We start from the raw sequence: 17,796 nt of genomic DNA, 5'->3' as shown, positions 1-17,796 counted from the left end.
AGGCAACCTATGGAATGGGAGATGATATTTGCAAATGACATACCCAATAAAGGGTTCATATCCAAAATATAAGAAGAACTTATAAAACTCAACACCCCAAAACTAAATAATCCAATTAAAAAATGGTCAGAAGACATGAACAGACATCTCTCCAAAGAAGACATCCAGATGGCCAACAGACACATGAAAAGATGCTCAACATCACTCATCATCAGGGAAATGCAAATTAAAACTACAATAAGATACCACCTCACACCTGTCAGAATGGCTAAAATTAACAACACAGAAAACAACATGTATTGGCGAGGATATGGAGAAAAGGGAACCTGTGTGCACTGTTGGTGGGAATGCAAACTGGTGCAACCACTGTAGAAAGCAGCATGGAGGTTCCTCAAAAAGTTAAAGAAGAATTACCCTATGATTTAGCAATAGCAGTGCTGGGTATTTACCCTGAATAAAAAACAATGATTCAAAGGGATACATGAACGTGTGCATCATTATTTACAGCAGCCAAACTATGGAAGCAGCCTAAGTGTCCATCGACAGGTGAATGGATAGAGAAGATGTGTTATCAGTATACAATGAAATATTCTTCAGTGGTAAAAAATAATGAAATCTTTCCATTTGCAACAACATGGATGGAACTAGAGTGTATTATTATCATACTTATTAATATAAGGGGATATAATAAGTGAATACTGTATTTCACTTATTAGTGACAGAAGCCAGAGAAAGATAAATACATATGATTTCACTCATGAGGAATTTAAGAAACAAAACAGATGAGGAAAGGGTGGGATGATGGGGTTAAACAGGTGATGGAGATTAAGGAGTGCACTTGCCATGATGAGCACCAGGTGATGTATGGAATAGTTGAATCACTATATTGTACACCTAAAACTAATGTAACACTGTATGTTAACTAACTGGAATTAAAATAAAACCTTAAAAAAATCAATGAACTAGAGTTGCACTGAATGATGAATTTCCAGATGAATTTACAAACATAATATTAAGTATTAAAAAGTTGCAGAAAACACATGGTATGAAATAATTTTTATAAGGTTTAAAAACAAGAAGAACAATATTATATTGTTTAGATACAATATAAACAATTGCAGAGAAATGATAAACATGAAATTCAGAATAGAGTTTCTATCAAAGTAGGGGGATATGGGAGGCTTTAATATTTAGGTAATTTTTTTCTTTTTCTTTTTTTAGGTAATTTTTTTCTTAAGCTAAGAGTAGATATATGTCTACTTATTATATCATTATACTTATAGGTCTTAAATATTTAATATTAAGATAAAAAAAACACTGCTCTATGTTATGGAGGTTCTGGTCTCTTGCCCTTTTATTGCACTACTAATATTTATTGAGAGTTATTAATGATTGAGGCATGAATCAGTAACTACTTTCTGATTATCTTAAAAATAATGAGTATAAAAATAATTTTCATATTTATTTCTTCTTTTGTCCTGCATCAAAAACAAAAGACTTTAACCATAAATGGCCCTGATCCTATTGTGGTTCAGCTGGGCACTAATATTCTTTTCCAGCACACAGAAGCAAACTGACTAGTGGATAATGTTTGAAAAGGCCTGAAATAACTTCATCTCCATGACCATGTCAGAAAAAAACTTAAGATTCCCATTAACTTTTTCATTCCAGTCACCTCGGCATCCATAAACAAAACAAAACAAAACAAAACAAAACAAAACAAAGCAAAACAAAGCAAAGCAAAACAAAACAAAAACCAAACAAACCATCTGATAGCTTATTGTTCAGAGCCTGAGCTAGCTAGGTCCTGGGAACCCAGAGCCCAGCTAGCCAGTTAATGCTAGGAAAAAGTCATACAATTCTATGTCCTGACACCAATAAAGATATAGTCTTCCATCTCAGATGGACATTCTGTATTACTTGGAAATCCATTTAGGTGTTTGTTTTCTGCTCCTTTCCACTTCCACAAAAATTATTTCAAACTTTTATCATGCACAAACCTATGATCCCACCATTTGTTGGTTTTAGCAATATTTATTTTATTCCACAAAAAATAGAGGCTATTAGAGGGAATGTCCTCAGTATAGTGTAGGAAACACCTCATCCAAATTTACTCTATATTCTTGACCTCAATCTCTCTTATCTCCTCAGACCCTAAGGACCATTATCTAATCTTCCGTCTGTAGCTTCTGTTTTCCTTTCTACGTTGGCTCCTTTCTTTCACTCTCTCTATATAGTCAAGACTATCCCACCTTTAAAGAAAATCCTTCTCTTCACAGTCCGATTCCTTGAAATAATTGTCCACTTTTTTAGTCTACACTTCACCCCCAAGTCCCTCCTCAACCCACTGAAGTCCTGGTTCCATTCTTATCACAGAAATTGCCCTCTCTAAGGTCAGTGAAGAACAACCTGATGCTAAATCCAATGTATACTTTCTACTTCTTTTCTTTAAATGTTTATTTATCTGTCTTGAGAGAGAGAGAAAGAGAGAGCAGGGGTGAAGCAGCAGAAAGAGAGGAGAGAGAGAATCCCAAGCAGGCTCTGCGATGTCAGTGCAGAGCCCGATGGAGGGCTCGAACTCACCAACTGCGAGAGCATGACCTGAGCCTAAATCAAGAGTTGGTCGCTCAACCAACTGAGCCACCCAGGCACCCCAGTATATTTTCTACTTCTTATATCATTTGATTTTTCTGCAGTATTTGACACTGTTGGCCACTTCCTCTGCAGTGATAATTTTTTTTGTCTGTCCAATGTCTCTTTGGGAAACTATCATCCTGTCCTTCTTTGGCTTAGATGGGGCTGACTCCACCCCTTTATTTCCAGGGATGGGTGGTAATCCAAACCTGATCAATCAGAATACTTACTACCCCTTCAATGCTGTGGATGGTTCAGAAATAGGCATATAAGTTATACCAAGTAAAACTTTTCCCAGATTTTTAGCACTGGAATTTTAATGGCAGATTTTTTAAGTCAATGATTATAAAGATTATGCAAATCTAAAGCTGCTGTTGATCATTTTTAACAACATGTGAGGACAACCTGCCTAAAAATTAATTCAGTAGAGCAAATTAGAAATTAGAAGTAGATTTCAGCTATGCCTGAGAACAGTCATATTCCTGGATTTTCCAGCTATAGAAGCTAATACATTCCATTTTTAATTTAAGTTATGTAAGATGGATTTCTATTGCTTGAAATTGAAAGGGTCTTTAATAATACATCCTTTTGGGGGCACCTGGGTGGCTCAATCAGTTGAGTCCAACTCTTGATCTCAGCTCAGGTCTAGGATAGAGGGAGGATGGCAGCATAGGAGGACTCCGGGCTCGCCGTGCGTCCTGTTGATCTCAGCTCAGGTCTTGATCTCAGCGTCATTAGTTCAAGCCCCACATTGGTCTCCATGCTGGGCATGAAGCCTACTTAAATTAAAAACAAAACAATATTTAGTAATACATCCTTCTTGAAACTCTTCTTATGGCTTCTGTGATTTTAACCTATCCTATTTTTCTCCCACTCTCAGACTTTCAGACTCCTGTATAAGTGTTCCTTTTCCACCTTAAAAATGTTGCATAAGATACCTTTCTTGGTCCTCTTCTCACTCTAGACATTCTCTCTGTGTGAGCTCATCCAATAATAATAATAATAATAATAATAATAATAATAATAAGTATAGATTTTTTTAGTATATATACTTTCATATATGTACATAATTTTCTCGTTGTGACTATCCTGCAAAGTATACTTGTTTCCATTTCACAGAAGTAGAAACTGAGTCTAAATTGAATAATTTGTTCTAAATCACAGGGCTAGGAAATGTTAGAGGTAGAATTTGAAACTGGTATCTCTGATTCAAATGCCCATAATATTTTTTAACACATTTATTCATTTATCAAGTATTTGAGTTCTTAGTATGTTTCTGACACTGTTCTAACCACTAGGAGATCAGTAGTAACTAACACAGAGTCCTTGCATTAATATGTTTTAATTTCTAAAGTGTGTTAGAAACAGATTATTTTCCTAAAAAATCCATGGTTTTAGCTAGTGCAATAAGGCAAATAAAGGAAGTAAAAGTTATAAAGATTGTAAAGAATAAAGTGGAAATATCTCTTTTTTTGCAGATGACATAATTCAATAAGGCAATTTATATAAATTTAGCAAGGTTTCTACATACAAAGTCAATACACAACACACACAAAAAACAATTATGAATGTTTTGCTTATCTTGATTCTTAGTTTATTGGGGATGGTAACTGGGACCCATTGTCTGCTCCTGTTGCCATCACCTTCTACTGATAGCCACCATGCATGAGTGCATCTCCATCCACATTGACCAGACTGGTGTCCAGATTGGCAATGCCTGCTGGGAGCTGTATCGCCTGAAACATGGCATTCAGCCCGATGGCCAGATGCCAAGTGACAAGACCATTGGGGGAGAAGATGACTCCTTCATCACCTTCTTCAGTGAGACAGGTGCTGGCAAGCATGTGCCCAGGACAATGTTTGTAGACTGGAACCCACAGTCATTGATGAAGTTCACACTGGCACCTACTGCCAGCTCTTCCACCCTGAGCAACTCATCACAGGCAAGGAAGATGCTGCCAATAACTATGCCTGAGGGCACTACACCACTGGCAAACAGATCATTGGCCTTGCCTTGGACCAAATTCAGAAACTGGCTGGCCAGTGCACACAGGTCTTCAAGGCTTCTTGGTTTTCCACAGCTTTGGAGGTGGTACTTGTCTAGGTTCACCTCCATACTGATGGAATGTCTCTCTGTCGATTATGACAAGAATTCTAAGCTGGAGTTCTCCATTTACCCAGTCCCCCCAGGTTTTCACAGATGCAATTGAGCCCTACAACTGTATCCTTACTACCCGTACCACCCTGGAGCATTATGACTGTGCATTCATGGTAGACATCAAGGACATCTATGACATCTGTCACCCAACCTACACTAACCTTAACCACCGTATTAGCCAGATTGGTCTTCCATCACTGCTTCCCTCAGATTTGTTTTGTTTTTTTTTTTAATTTTTTTAAATTTTTTTTCAACGTTTTTTTATTTATTTTTGGGACAGAGAGAGACAGAGCATGAACGGGGGAGGGGCAGAGAGAGAGGGAGACACAAAATCGGAAACAGGCTCCAGGCTCCGAGCCATCATCCCAGAGCCTGACGCGGGGCTCGAACTCATGGACCGCGAGATCGTGACCTGGCTGAAGTCGGATGCTTAACCGACTGCGCCACCCAGGCGCCCCTGCTTCCCTCAGATTTGATGGAGCCCTGAATGCTAATCTAACAGAATTCCAGACCAACCTGGTGCCCTATCTCTGTACCCACTTCCCTCTGGCCACATATGCCCCTGTCATCTCTGCTGAGATATCCTACCATGAACAGCTTTCTGTAGCAGAGATCACCAAGGCATGCTCTGAGCCAGCCAACCAGATGGTGAAATGTGACCCTCCCCATGGCAAATATATGGCTTCCTGCCTATGATTGCCCAAGATGTCAATGCTGCCATTGCCACCATCAAGACTAAGTGTAGCATCCATCTTGTGGATTGGTGCGCCACTGGCTTCAAAGTTGGTATTCATTACCAGCCTCCCACTATGGTACCTGGTGGAGACCTGGCCAAAGTACAGTGACCTGTATGCATGCTGAACACCACAGCCATTGCTAAAACCTGGGCTCACCTGAACCACAAGTTTGACCTAATGTATGTCAAGAATGCCTTGTTTACTGATATGTGGGTGAGGGTTTGGAGGAAGGAGAGTTTTCTGAGGCCCATGAAGACATGGGTGCACTCTTGAGAAAGATTATGAGAAAGTTGGTGTGGATTCTTCTTTTTTTTTTTTTTTAAAGTAAGCTTCATGCCTAGCACAGAGCCCAATATGGGGCTTGAATTCACGGCCTTAAGATCAAGACTTGAGCTGAGATCAAGAGTCAGATGTTTAATAATCTGAACCATCCAGGTGCCCTGGTTGGTGTGGATTTTTTTGTAGGAGAGGGTAAAGAAGAAGGAGAGGAAAGCTAATTACCATTCCTTTCAGTCCCATAACATGTCACACTCAGAACTTTAGATTCAACATTCACTGACAAGCATTAAAGGTTTCTGGTTAGATTGTCTTCACTTTTCACTGTGATCATGTCTTACTTTTCTATGTGTACCTGTGAGATTTTTCCATCATGTCTCAAAGTAAAGGCTTTAAGAAAGAAAACAAAGGGGTTCCTGGGTGGCCCAGGTGGTTAAGTATCCAACTCTGGATTTTGGCTCAGGTCATGATTTCACAGTCATGAGATCAAGCCTCGTGTTGGGCTTCATGCAGGGCATGGAGCCTGCTTAAGATTGTCTCTCTCCCTCTCTCTCTGCCCCTCCCCCACCTGCACACATGCACACGCTTGCTCTCTCTCAAAAAAAAACCCAAGTATATTTCTATATATATTAGCAACAAATAATTAGAAAATAAAAACTTTTAAATACCATTTTAATAGCATCAGAAACATTAACTATCTAGAAATAAATCTAACCAAAAATGAGCAAAACCTCTATACTGAAACTATTAAGCTTTGCCAAAAGAAATTAACTATGTTCAAATAAATGAATGTACACACCTTACTCATGAATTACAAGATTTAATACACATTGTTAAGATAGTAGTTATCCCTCAATTGACCTCTAAATTCAATGTGATTCTAATCAAAATTTCTGCAGGGCTCTCTGTATATGTCTGTGTGTGTATAAATTGACAAGTTGATTCTAAAATGTATGTGGAAATGCATAAGATCCAGAAAAGCCAAGGAAATCTTGAAGAACAAAGTGGAAGGATTTATAACAGCAAATATCAAGATTTGTAAGAGAATTACAAAAATTAGGATGGCATGATAATGGCACAAGGATGGACAAGCCAGTAGAACAGAATAGTCCAATTGAAAGTCCTGTATTGAAAACAGGAGGTGTTCTCAATAACGATGCCAAATGGAAAACATGTATTTTGAGTCCTACCTTACCTGACACACAAAAATAAATTATACATGTATTTTAGATCTAAATGTGAATGATAAAACAATAAATCATTTTAGAAAAATACATTGGAGAATATTCTCATGATTTGGGAGTAGGCAAAGATTTCTTAAGCAAAATGCAAAAAATACCAATGATAAAAAAAATTCAGAAGTAGACATTAAAATTAAGAACTCCTGTTCATCAGAAAACACCATTGAGAGAGTGAAAAGGCAAGCAAGGTATGAGAAAAGTTATTTACAATACCTTTGTTCATCAAAGGTTTTCATCTGACTGTATAGAAAACTCCTACAAATCAATAAGACAGACAACCCAACAGAAAAGTGGACAATAGATATAAACAGATACTTCATTTAAGAGAACATTCAAATAGCCTATAGATAGAGGAAAATGTGTTCCAGTTTATGACTTACCAGGAAAATGCAGATTAAAATCACAAGATAAAATTGTGTGTTCAGCAGAATAACTTAAAAAACAGACAATGCCAAATGTTGGCAAAGATATGGAATACAGGAATTTTCGTACATTGCTGTTGGGAATCTAAACTGGTACAATTTCAGAAAACTGTTTGGCACTATTTATAAAGCTGAATGTACCCCATGATCAGCATTTATACTCCTAGAGAAGTGAATCTATATGTCTACCAAATGACATGTAGAGAATGATTATGGCAACTTTTTGTTCTAGTCAAATATGGAAACTATTAAAATGTCCATCATTAGTAGAATGAATTTAAAAATTATGGTATATTCATACAGTAAAATACATGCATCAACGAATAACAACTACTGCCATGCAATATGGATAAAAGTGGTTAAAGGGCACTTTATTTTTTTTCAATATATGAAATTTATTGTCAAATTGGTTTCCATACAACACCCAGTGCTCATCCCAAAAGGTGCCCTCCTCAATACCCATCACCCACCCTCCCCTCCCTCCCTCCCACCCCCCATCAACCCTCAGTTTGTTCTCAGTTTTTAAGAGTCTCTTATGCTTTGGCTCTCTCCCACTCTAACCTCTTTTTTTTTTTTCCTTCCCCTCCCCCATGGGTTTCTTTAAGTTTCTCAGGATCCACATAAGAGTGAAAACATATGATATCTGTCTTTCTCTGTATGGCTTATTTCACTTAGCATCACACTCTCCAGTTCCATCCACATTGCTACAAAGGGCCATATTTCGTTCTTTCTCATTGCCATGTAGTACTCCACTTTGTATATAAACCACAATTTCTTTATCCATTCATCAGTTGATGGACATTTCAGCTCTTTCCATAATTTGGCTATTGTTGAGAGTGCTGCTATAAACATTGGGGTACAAGTGCCCCTATGCATCAGTACTCCTGTATCCCTTGGGTAAATTCCTAGCAGTGCTATTGCTGGGTCATAGGGTAGGTCTATTTTTAATTTTCTGAGGAACCTCCACACTGTTTTCCAGAGTGGCTGCACCAATTTGTATTCTCACCAACAGTGCAAGAGGGTTCCCGTTTCTCCACATCCTCTCCAGCATCTATAGTCTCCTGATTTGTTCATTTTGGCCACTCTGACTGGCGTGAGGTGATATCTGAGTGTGGTTTTGATTTGTATTTCCCTGATGAGGAGCGATGTTGAGCATCTTTTCATGTGCCTGTTGGCCATCCGGATGTCTTCTTTAGAGAAGTGTCTATTCATGTTTTCTGCCCATTTCTTCACTGGGTTATTTGTTTTTCGGGTGTGGAGTTTGGTGAGCTCTTTATAGATTTTGGATACTAGCCCTTTGTCCGATATGTCATTTGCAAATATTAAAGGGCACTTTAAAAGTGGTTATTGGGCAAAGGAGAGGAGTTAAGATGACAGAGCAGCATGGAGACCCTGAGCTTGTCTTATCCCTGAAGTGCAGCTAGATCAGCACCAAACCATTTTGAACACCTAGGAAATTGATCTGAGGATTAACACAACAATATACATAACTTGAGCCACAGAACTCAGCAGGTATGCGGTGAGGAGAGGTAAACTGGGGGAGACAAAAGCCGAGGAAGGTAAGGAGCTGTTTTTGCGGAGAGGACAGAGGAAGAGAAAGGGGGAGAGTGCACCTGTAGGGATAGCACAAGAAAAGCACTTCCCTGAAAGTAGCTGGAGAGAAAGAGTGAAAACACTCACAGGGGACTGAACAGGAAATCTGTCTGCAAAACCATTGCTGGGAAGAAAGGAGAGGGTTTCAATACCACCTGGATTCTATAAACAGTGGAGCACAGAGTCTGAAGGTTCAGAGCTCAGTGCCTGGTGGTGCTCTGGTGAGGAACTAGGGCAAATTCCCAGGAGCAGGCAGTGTGGTCTGAGGGGTCCACATGCCACATGGAGAGAAGTGGTCCCCCTGCTTGGAGTACATTTGGTAGAGGCCACACGGCCTCCCCACAGGCAAAGGTCCAGCAGACCCTGGAGAACAGCCACATTTGCTGGTATTGGGACAAAGATGGCAGAAGTGTGGTGAAGCCTGGCACTGGCCGTGTGCTGTTATCTGCCATAATCTCTGAAACTCTGCTACTGTGTGATTACATGAAAGTTTTCTGGGGGCAAACCCAGGCATTACTCAGTGATACACTCCCCCCAAAGAGTTGGCTCATGTCCAAGCCACAGGGGTCTCTGAAGTGTGGGGTTTTGAAACACTCCCCCATCTGAAATAAAACTCTGGAGGGAGGTGTCACCTGGAAGGTGGACAGCTTGGACATGGACAAAGTAGAGGTGGGGAATGGATGGGGGCCTGAGAGAAGGAGGGGTGCACCGGTTGGTGAGAGCGAGAAGTTCCTGCTCCAAAACTAGAGGGCAGGGTGAAGCCATTTCCACCTCTACTGCAGGCACACTCATGCACACCACACTGATCCACCCAGGTAAGCTAAGCAGCGCCACCTAGGGGAGAATGGAGCCATTACACCAAGCCCCTCTCAACTGCACCCTCTAAGCACACTCCCCACAAGACCAACACAAGTCACTTCACCTCCTTAGTGTATGGAATATAGAGGGCTTCATAGTTTCCGTTCTAGGCAAAACTGGGTGTAACTTTATTTGGGTTTCATTAGTTTGCTGGTTCAGTTATTTGTTCGTTTTCTTTGCTTCTGTTTTTGCTTAAATTATTTTTTTTCTTTCTTTCTCTTTCTTATATACATGAAGAGAAAATTTTATTTTTATTTTTTACTTTATTTAAAAAATTTTAAAATTCCATTTCATTTTCTTTATTTCATTTATTCTATTTCATTATATAATTTTTTTAATTTGTAAATTTTTTCTTACTTTTATTTTTTCTTTTCCTTCCTTTTTTTCTCTATTCTATCAAGCATCTTTCAACAAGCAGACCAAAATACACCTAGGATCTAGCTTCCTTTATTTGATTTTTTGTTTTGTTTTTTATTTTTTAATTTTAATTTTTAATTTTAATTTTTTTCTTCCTCCAAAATGACAAAATGAAGGAATTCACCCCACAGACAGAACAAGAAGAAATGACAGCCAGGGGCTTAATCAACACAAATATAAGCAAGATGTCTGAACTAGAATTGAGAACCACTAGCTGGGGTTGAAAAAAGCATAGAATCCCTTTCTGTGGAGATAAAAGAAATAAACCATAGTCAGAATGAAATTAAAAATGCCATAATTGGGATGCAATCTCAAATGGATGCCATGATAGCAAGGATGAAGCAGAGCAGCAAATCAGCGATATAGAAGATAAAATTATGAAGAATAATGAAGCAGAAAAAAGAGGGAAACAAAGGCGAAAGATCACTATACAAAACTTAGAGAACTCAGTACTTATTAAAAAGGAATAACATCTGAATCATAGGAGTCCCAGAACATGAAAAGAGAGAAAAAGGGGCAGAAGGTTTATGTGAGCAAATTATAGCAGAAAACTTTCCTAATCTGGGGAAGGACACAGACATCAAAATCCAAGAAGCATAGAGAACTCCCATTAGATTCAACAAAAATCAACCATCACAAGGCACATCACAGTCAAATTCACAAAATACACAGACAAGGAAAGAATTATGAAAGCAGCAAGGGGAAAAAAGTCCTTAACCTATAAAGGAAGACAGATCAGGTTCACAGCAGACCTATCCACAGAAACTTGGCAGGCCAGAAGAGTGACAGAATATATTTGACATGCTGAATCAGAAAAATATGCAGCCAAGAATTCTTTATCCAGCAAGACTGTCATTCAGAATAGGAGAGATAAAGAGTTTCCTAGACAAAAACTAAAGGAGTTCGTGACCACTAAACCAGCCCTGCAAGAAATTTTAAGGGGGACTCTTTGAGTGGAGAAAAGACAAAACAAACCAAAACAGACCAAAAGCAACAAAGACTAGAAAGGACCAGAGAACATCAACAGAAACACTAACTCTACAGGCAACAAAATGGCACTAAATTCATATCTTTCACTATTCACTCTAAATGGACTAAACCCTCCAATCAAAAGACATAGGGTATCAGAATGGATAAGAAACCAAGATCCATCTATATGCTGCTTACAAGAGACTCATTTTATACCTAACGATGGCTTCAGATTGAAAGCAAGGGGATGGAGAACCATCTATCATGCTAAAGGACATCAAAAGAAAGCCAAAGTAGCCATTCTTATATCAGACACACTAGATATTAAAATAAAGACTAACCATAGATGAAAAGACATTATATCATAATTAAGGGGTCTATCCACCAAGAAGATCTAACAACTATAAATATTTATGCCCCCAACTTGAGGTCCCCAAATATATAAATCAATTAATCACAAATATGAAGAAACTCATCAATAATAATACCATAATAATAGCGGACTTCAACACCCCACTTACATCAATGGACAGGTCATCTAAGCACAAAAGCAGCAAGGAAACAATGGCTTTGAATGACACACTGTACTGGATGGACTTAACAGATATATTCAGAACATTTCAGACACTTTTTGGGCAAGATGGCGGCTTAGGAGGACGCTGGGCTCACCGCACGTCCTGCTGATCACTTAGATTCCATCTACACCTGCCTAAATAACCCAGAAAACCGCCAGAGGATTAGCAGAACAGAGTCGCCGGAGCCAAACGCAGACGAGAGGCCCACGGAAGAGGGTAGGAAGGGCGGCGAGGCGGTGCACGCTCCACGGACTGGCGGGAGGGAGCCAGGGCGGAGGGGCGGCTCGCCGGCCAAGCAGAGCCCCCGAGTCGGGCCTGCAAAAGCGGAGGGGCCGGGCGGACTGTGTTCCGACAGCAAGCGCGACTTAGCGTCTGGGAGGTCAGAAATTAACAGCTCTGCTCGGAAAGCGGGAAGGCTGGAGGACAAAGGGAGGGAGAGCTGCTGAGCCCCCGGACAACAGAGCTCAGTTTGGTGGGGAACAAAGGCGCTCGCCAGCGCCATTTCCCCCGCCCATCCCCCAGCCGAAATCCCAAAGGGAACCGGTTCCTGCCAGGGAACTTGCTCGCTCCGCGCAAACACCCAACTCTGCGCTTCTGCGGAGCCAAACCTCCGGCAGCGGATCTGACTCCCTCCCGCTGCCACAGGGCCCCTCCTGAAGTGGATCACCTAAGGAGAAGCGATCTAAGCCTGCCCCTCCTGCCCCCAGCACCTTGCCTACCCACCCCAGCTAATACGCCAGATCCCCAGCATCACAAGCCTGGCAGGGTGCAAGTAGCCCAGACGAGCCACACCACCCCACAGTGAATCCCGCCCCTAGGAGAGGGGAAGAGAAGGCACACACCAGTCTGACTGTGGCCCCAGCGGTGGGCTGGGGGCAGACATCAGGTCTGACTGCGGCCCCGCCCACCAACTCCAGGTATACACCACAGCACAGGGGAAGTGCCCTGCAGGTCCTCACCACTCCAGGAACTATCCAAAATGACCAAGTGGAAGAATTCCCCTCAGAAGAATCTCCAGGAAATAACAACAGCTAATGAGCTGATCAAAAAGGATTTAAATAATATAACAGAACATTTCATCCTAAAGCAGCAGAATACACATTCTTCCTGAGTGCACAGGTAAAATTCTCCAGAAAAGATCACATACTGGGTCACAAATCAGCCTCAACAAGTACAAAAAGATTGAGATCAGGGGCGCGTGGGTGGCACAGTCGGTTAAGCGTCCGACTTCAGCCAGGTCACGATCTCGCGGTCCGTGAGTTCGAACCCCGCGTCAGGCTCTGGGCTGATGGCTCAGAGCCTGGAGCCTGTTTCCGATTCTGTGTCTCCCTCTCTCTCTGCCCCTCCCCCGTTCATGCTCTGTCTCTCTCTGTCCCAAAAATAAATAAACGTTGAAAAAAAAAAACCAACAAAAAGATTGAGATCATACCATGCATATTTTCAGACCACAACCCTATGAAATTCAAAATTAACCACAAGAAAAAAAACTGGAAAGACCATGAATACTTGGAGATTACAGAACATCCTACTGAAGAATGAATAGGTTAACCAAAAAATTAAAGAGAAAATGAAAATAGGACAGCCCAAAACCTCTGGGATGCAGCAAAGGTGGTCATAAGAGGGAAGTGTATAGCAATCTAGGCCTTCCTAAAGAAGGAAGAAAGGTCTCAGAAACTCAACCTAATGTTACACCTTAAGGAGATGGAAAAAGAACAGAAAATAAAGCCCAAAACCAGCAGAAGGAGGGAAATAATAAAAATTAGGGCAGAAGTCAATGATTTGGAAATTAAAACAACAAAACAACAAAACAACAACAACAACAACAGTAGAACAGATCAGTGAAACCAGGAGCTGGTTCTTTGAAATAATTAACAAAATTGATAAACTCCTAGCCATATTGATCAAAAAGAAAAACAAGAGGACCCAAATAAATAAAATCACAAATGAAAAAGGAGAGATCACAACCAACACTACAGAAATACAAACAATAATAAGAGAATATTATGCCCAATTATATGCCAACAAATTGGGCAATCTGGAAGAAATGGACATATTCCTAGCAACATATCAACTACCAAAACTGTAACAAGAAGATATGGAACATATGAACAGACCCATAACCAGTAAAGAAAATGAATCAGTAATCAAAAATCTCCCAAAACATAAGAGTCCAGGGCCAGATGGCTTTCTAGGGGAATTCTACCAGACATTAAAGAAGAGTTGACACCTATTCTTTTGAAACTGTTCCAAAAAGTAGAAATGGAAGGAAAACTTTGAAACTCATTCTTTTTTTTTTTATTTTAATTTTATTTTTTTAAATTTACATCCAAATTAGCATATAGTGCAACAATGATTTCAGGAGTAGATTCCTTAATGCCCCTTACCCATTTAGCCCATACCCCCTCCCACACCCCCTTCAGTAAATATGGCTCTCCATATTTATGAGTCTCTTCTGTTTTGTCCCCCCTCCCTGTTTTTATATTATTTTTTGTGTACCTTCCCTTATGTTCATCGGTTTTGTCTCTTAAAGTTCTCATATGAATAAAGTCATATGCTTTTTGTCTTTTTCTGACTAATTTCACTTAGCATAATACCCTCCAGTTCCATCCACGTAGTTGCAAATGGCAAGATTTCATTCTTTTTGATTGTTGAGTAATACTCCATTGTATAGATACACCACATCTTCTTTATCCATTCATCCATCGATGGACATTTGAGCTCTTTCCATACTTTGGCTATTGTTGATACTGCTGCTATAAACATGGGGGTTCATGTGTCCCTTTGAAACAGCACACCTGTATCCCTTGGGTAAATACCTAGTAGTGCAATTGCTGGGTTGTAGGGTAGTTCTATTTTTAGTTTTTTAAGGAACCTCCATACTGTTTCCCAGACTGACTGCAGCAGCTTGCATTCCCATTCAAAACTCATTCTATGAGGTCCACATTACCTTGATTCCAAAACCAGACAAAGACTAAAACGGAGAACTACGGACCACTAAAAAGGAGAACTATGGATCAATTTCCCTGATGAACATTGATGCAAAAATTCTCAACAAGATACTAGCAAACTGGATCCAACAATACATTAAAAGAATTATTCACCACACACACAAAAAAGGACAAGACTCACATGATCCTCTCAGTAGCTGCAGAAAAAGCATTTGACAAAATACAGTATCATTTCTTGATAAAAACCCTTAAGAAAGTAGGAATGGAAGGACCATACCTCAAGATCATAAAGGCCATATATGAAAGACCCACTGCTAATATCACCCTCAATGGAGAAAACCTGAGAGCTTTCCCCCTAAGGTCAGAAACACAAGGATGTCCACTTTCACCACTGCTATACAACATAGTGTTGGAAGTCCTTAGCCTCAGCAATCAGACCATTCAAAGAAATAAAAGGTATCCACATCAGCAAGGAGGAAGTCAAACTTTAACTTTATGCAGATGACATGAACTGTACGTGGAAAACCCAAAAGACTCTGCCAAAAAACTGCTAGAACTGATAGATGAACTCAGCAAACTTACGGGATATAAAGTCAATGTACAGAAATCATTTGCATTTCTATATACCAATAATGAAGCAGCAGAAAGAGAAATCAAGGAATGATTTGTAAATGATCCCATTTATAATTTCACCAAAAACCATAAAATACATAGGAAGATACTTAGCCAAAGAAGTGAAAAATCTATATACTGAAAACTATAGAAAGTTCATGAAAGAAATTGAAGAAGACACACAAAAAATGGAAAAATATTCCATGCTTACAGATTGGAAGAATAAATATTGTTAAAATGTCAATGCTACCCAAAGCAATATACATATTCAATATAATTTCTATCAAAATAACACCAGCATTCTTCACAGAGGTAGAATAAACAATCTTAAAATTTGTATGGAACCAGAAAAGACCCAGAATAGCCAAAGCAATCCTGAAAAAGAAAACCAAAGCTGGAGGCATCACAATTCTTGACTTCAAGCTGTACTACAGAGCTATAATCATCAAGATAGTATGGTACTGGCACAAAATCAGACACTCAGATCAATGGAACAGAATAGAGACCCAGAAATGGACCCACAAATGTTATGGCCAACTAATCTTTGACAAAGGAGGAAAGAATATCCAATGGAAAAAAAAGACAGTCTCTTCAGCAAATGGTGTTGGACAGCGATATGCAGAAGAATGAATCTGTACCACTTTCATACACCATACACAAAAATAAATTCAAAATGGATGAAAGACCTAAACATAAGACAGGAAACCGTCAAAATCCTAGAGGAGAAAACAGGCAAAAGCTTCTTTGACCTGGGCCACAGCAACTGCTTACTTGACATGTCTCCAGAGGCAAGAGAAACAAAAGCAAAAATGAACTATTGGGACCTCATCAAGATAAAAAACTTCTGCACAGAGACGGAAACAATTAGCAAAACTAAAAGGCAACCGATGGAATGGGAGAAGATATTTGCAAGTGACATATCAGATAAAGGGTTAGTATCCAAAATCTATAAAGAACTTATCAAACTCAACACCCAAAAAGCAAATAATCTAGTGAAGAAATGGGTAGAAGACATGAATAGACACTTTTCCAAAGAAGACATCCAGATGGCTAACAGACTCATGAAAACATGCTCAACATCACTCATCATCAGGGTAATACAAATGAAAACCACAATGAGATAACCACCTCACACCTGTCAGAATGGCTAACATTAACAACTTAGGCAACAACAGATTTTGGCAAAGATGCAGAGAAAGAGGAACTTTCTTATTGTATCTTTTGATGGGTAAAAGTTACTAATTTTGATGAAGTTCAGCTTATCTATTTTTTCTTTTGTTTAGTATGCTTTTGATGTCCTATCCATGAAGTCATTGTCAAATCCATTGTAATAAAGATTTTCTGCAAGTTTTCATCTGACAGTTTTATAGTTTCAGCTCCTAAGTTTAAATCTTTAATTAAATTTGTGTTCATTTTTGTATATGGTGTAAAGGTCCAGCTTTCCACCTCCTTTGCATGGGATATCCAGTTATCCTAGCATCATTTGTTGAAAAACTGTTCTTCCCTCATTGAATGGGCTTAGAACCTATTGAATATATATACATATACATATTTACTTACATATATAAATATATATATGTAGATTTATTTCTGGGCTGCCTATTCAATTCAGCCGGTCTAGGTCTGTCCTTATGCCTCTACCATACTGTTTTATTTTTTATTTAAAAAATTTTTTTTAACGTTTATTTATTTTTGAGACAGAGAGAGACAGAGCATGAACGGGGAAGGGTCAGAGAGAGAGAGGGAGACACAGAATCTGAAACGGGCTCCAGGCTCTGAGCTGTCAGCACAGAGCCTGACACGGGGCTTTAACTCACGAACTGCGAGATCATGACCTGAGCCAAAGTTGGACACTTAACCTACTGAGCCACCAGGTGCCCCTCTACCATACTGTTTTAACTACTTTAGCTTTGTAGTATGTTTCAAAATTGAGTAATGTGAATCTTCCAAGTTTATTCTTTTTAAAGACTCTTTTGGCTATTCAGAGTCATTTGCAACTCCATAAGAATACAAGGACCAACTTATCCATTTCTTTGAAAGAGACAATTGGAATTTTGATAAAATTGCATTGAATCTATAGATCCCTTTGAGTAGTATTTATATCTTTACATGTTAAGTCTTCCTATCCATGAACACAGGATTCTTTTCATTTCTGTATGTCTATAATTTTTTCCAGCAATGGTTTGTAGTTTTCAGCATTCAAGTCTTCCATCTCTTGGTTAGATTTATTCCTAAGTCTATAATTCTTTTAGATGCTACTGAAAAAGGAGTTGCTTTCCTAAACACAGAAACACAGAAACACAACTGACTTTGTGTGTTGGTATTGTATCTTGCAAACTTGCCAAATTCATGTTAT

At 39.3% G+C, this 17,796-nt stretch overlaps 1 protein-coding gene and 1 pseudogene across 1 annotated transcript in view; both read left to right on the top strand.

Moving 5' to 3' along the window:
- The window catches only part of EFCAB5 (EF-hand calcium binding domain 5), a 194,975-nt gene that overhangs the window by 34,475 nt on the left and 142,704 nt on the right, over positions 1-17,796 (top strand).
- On the top strand, positions 3,903-5,830 carry LOC122486004 (annotated as a pseudogene).

This window comes from Prionailurus bengalensis, chromosome E1 (genome assembly GCF_016509475.1).
Source record: "Prionailurus bengalensis isolate Pbe53 chromosome E1, Fcat_Pben_1.1_paternal_pri, whole genome shotgun sequence".
NCBI classification, from domain to species: Eukaryota; Metazoa; Chordata; class Mammalia; order Carnivora; family Felidae; genus Prionailurus; species Prionailurus bengalensis.
The sequence above is the reverse complement of the archived record's forward strand: the minus strand, read 5'-3'. Positions and strand labels throughout refer to the sequence as shown.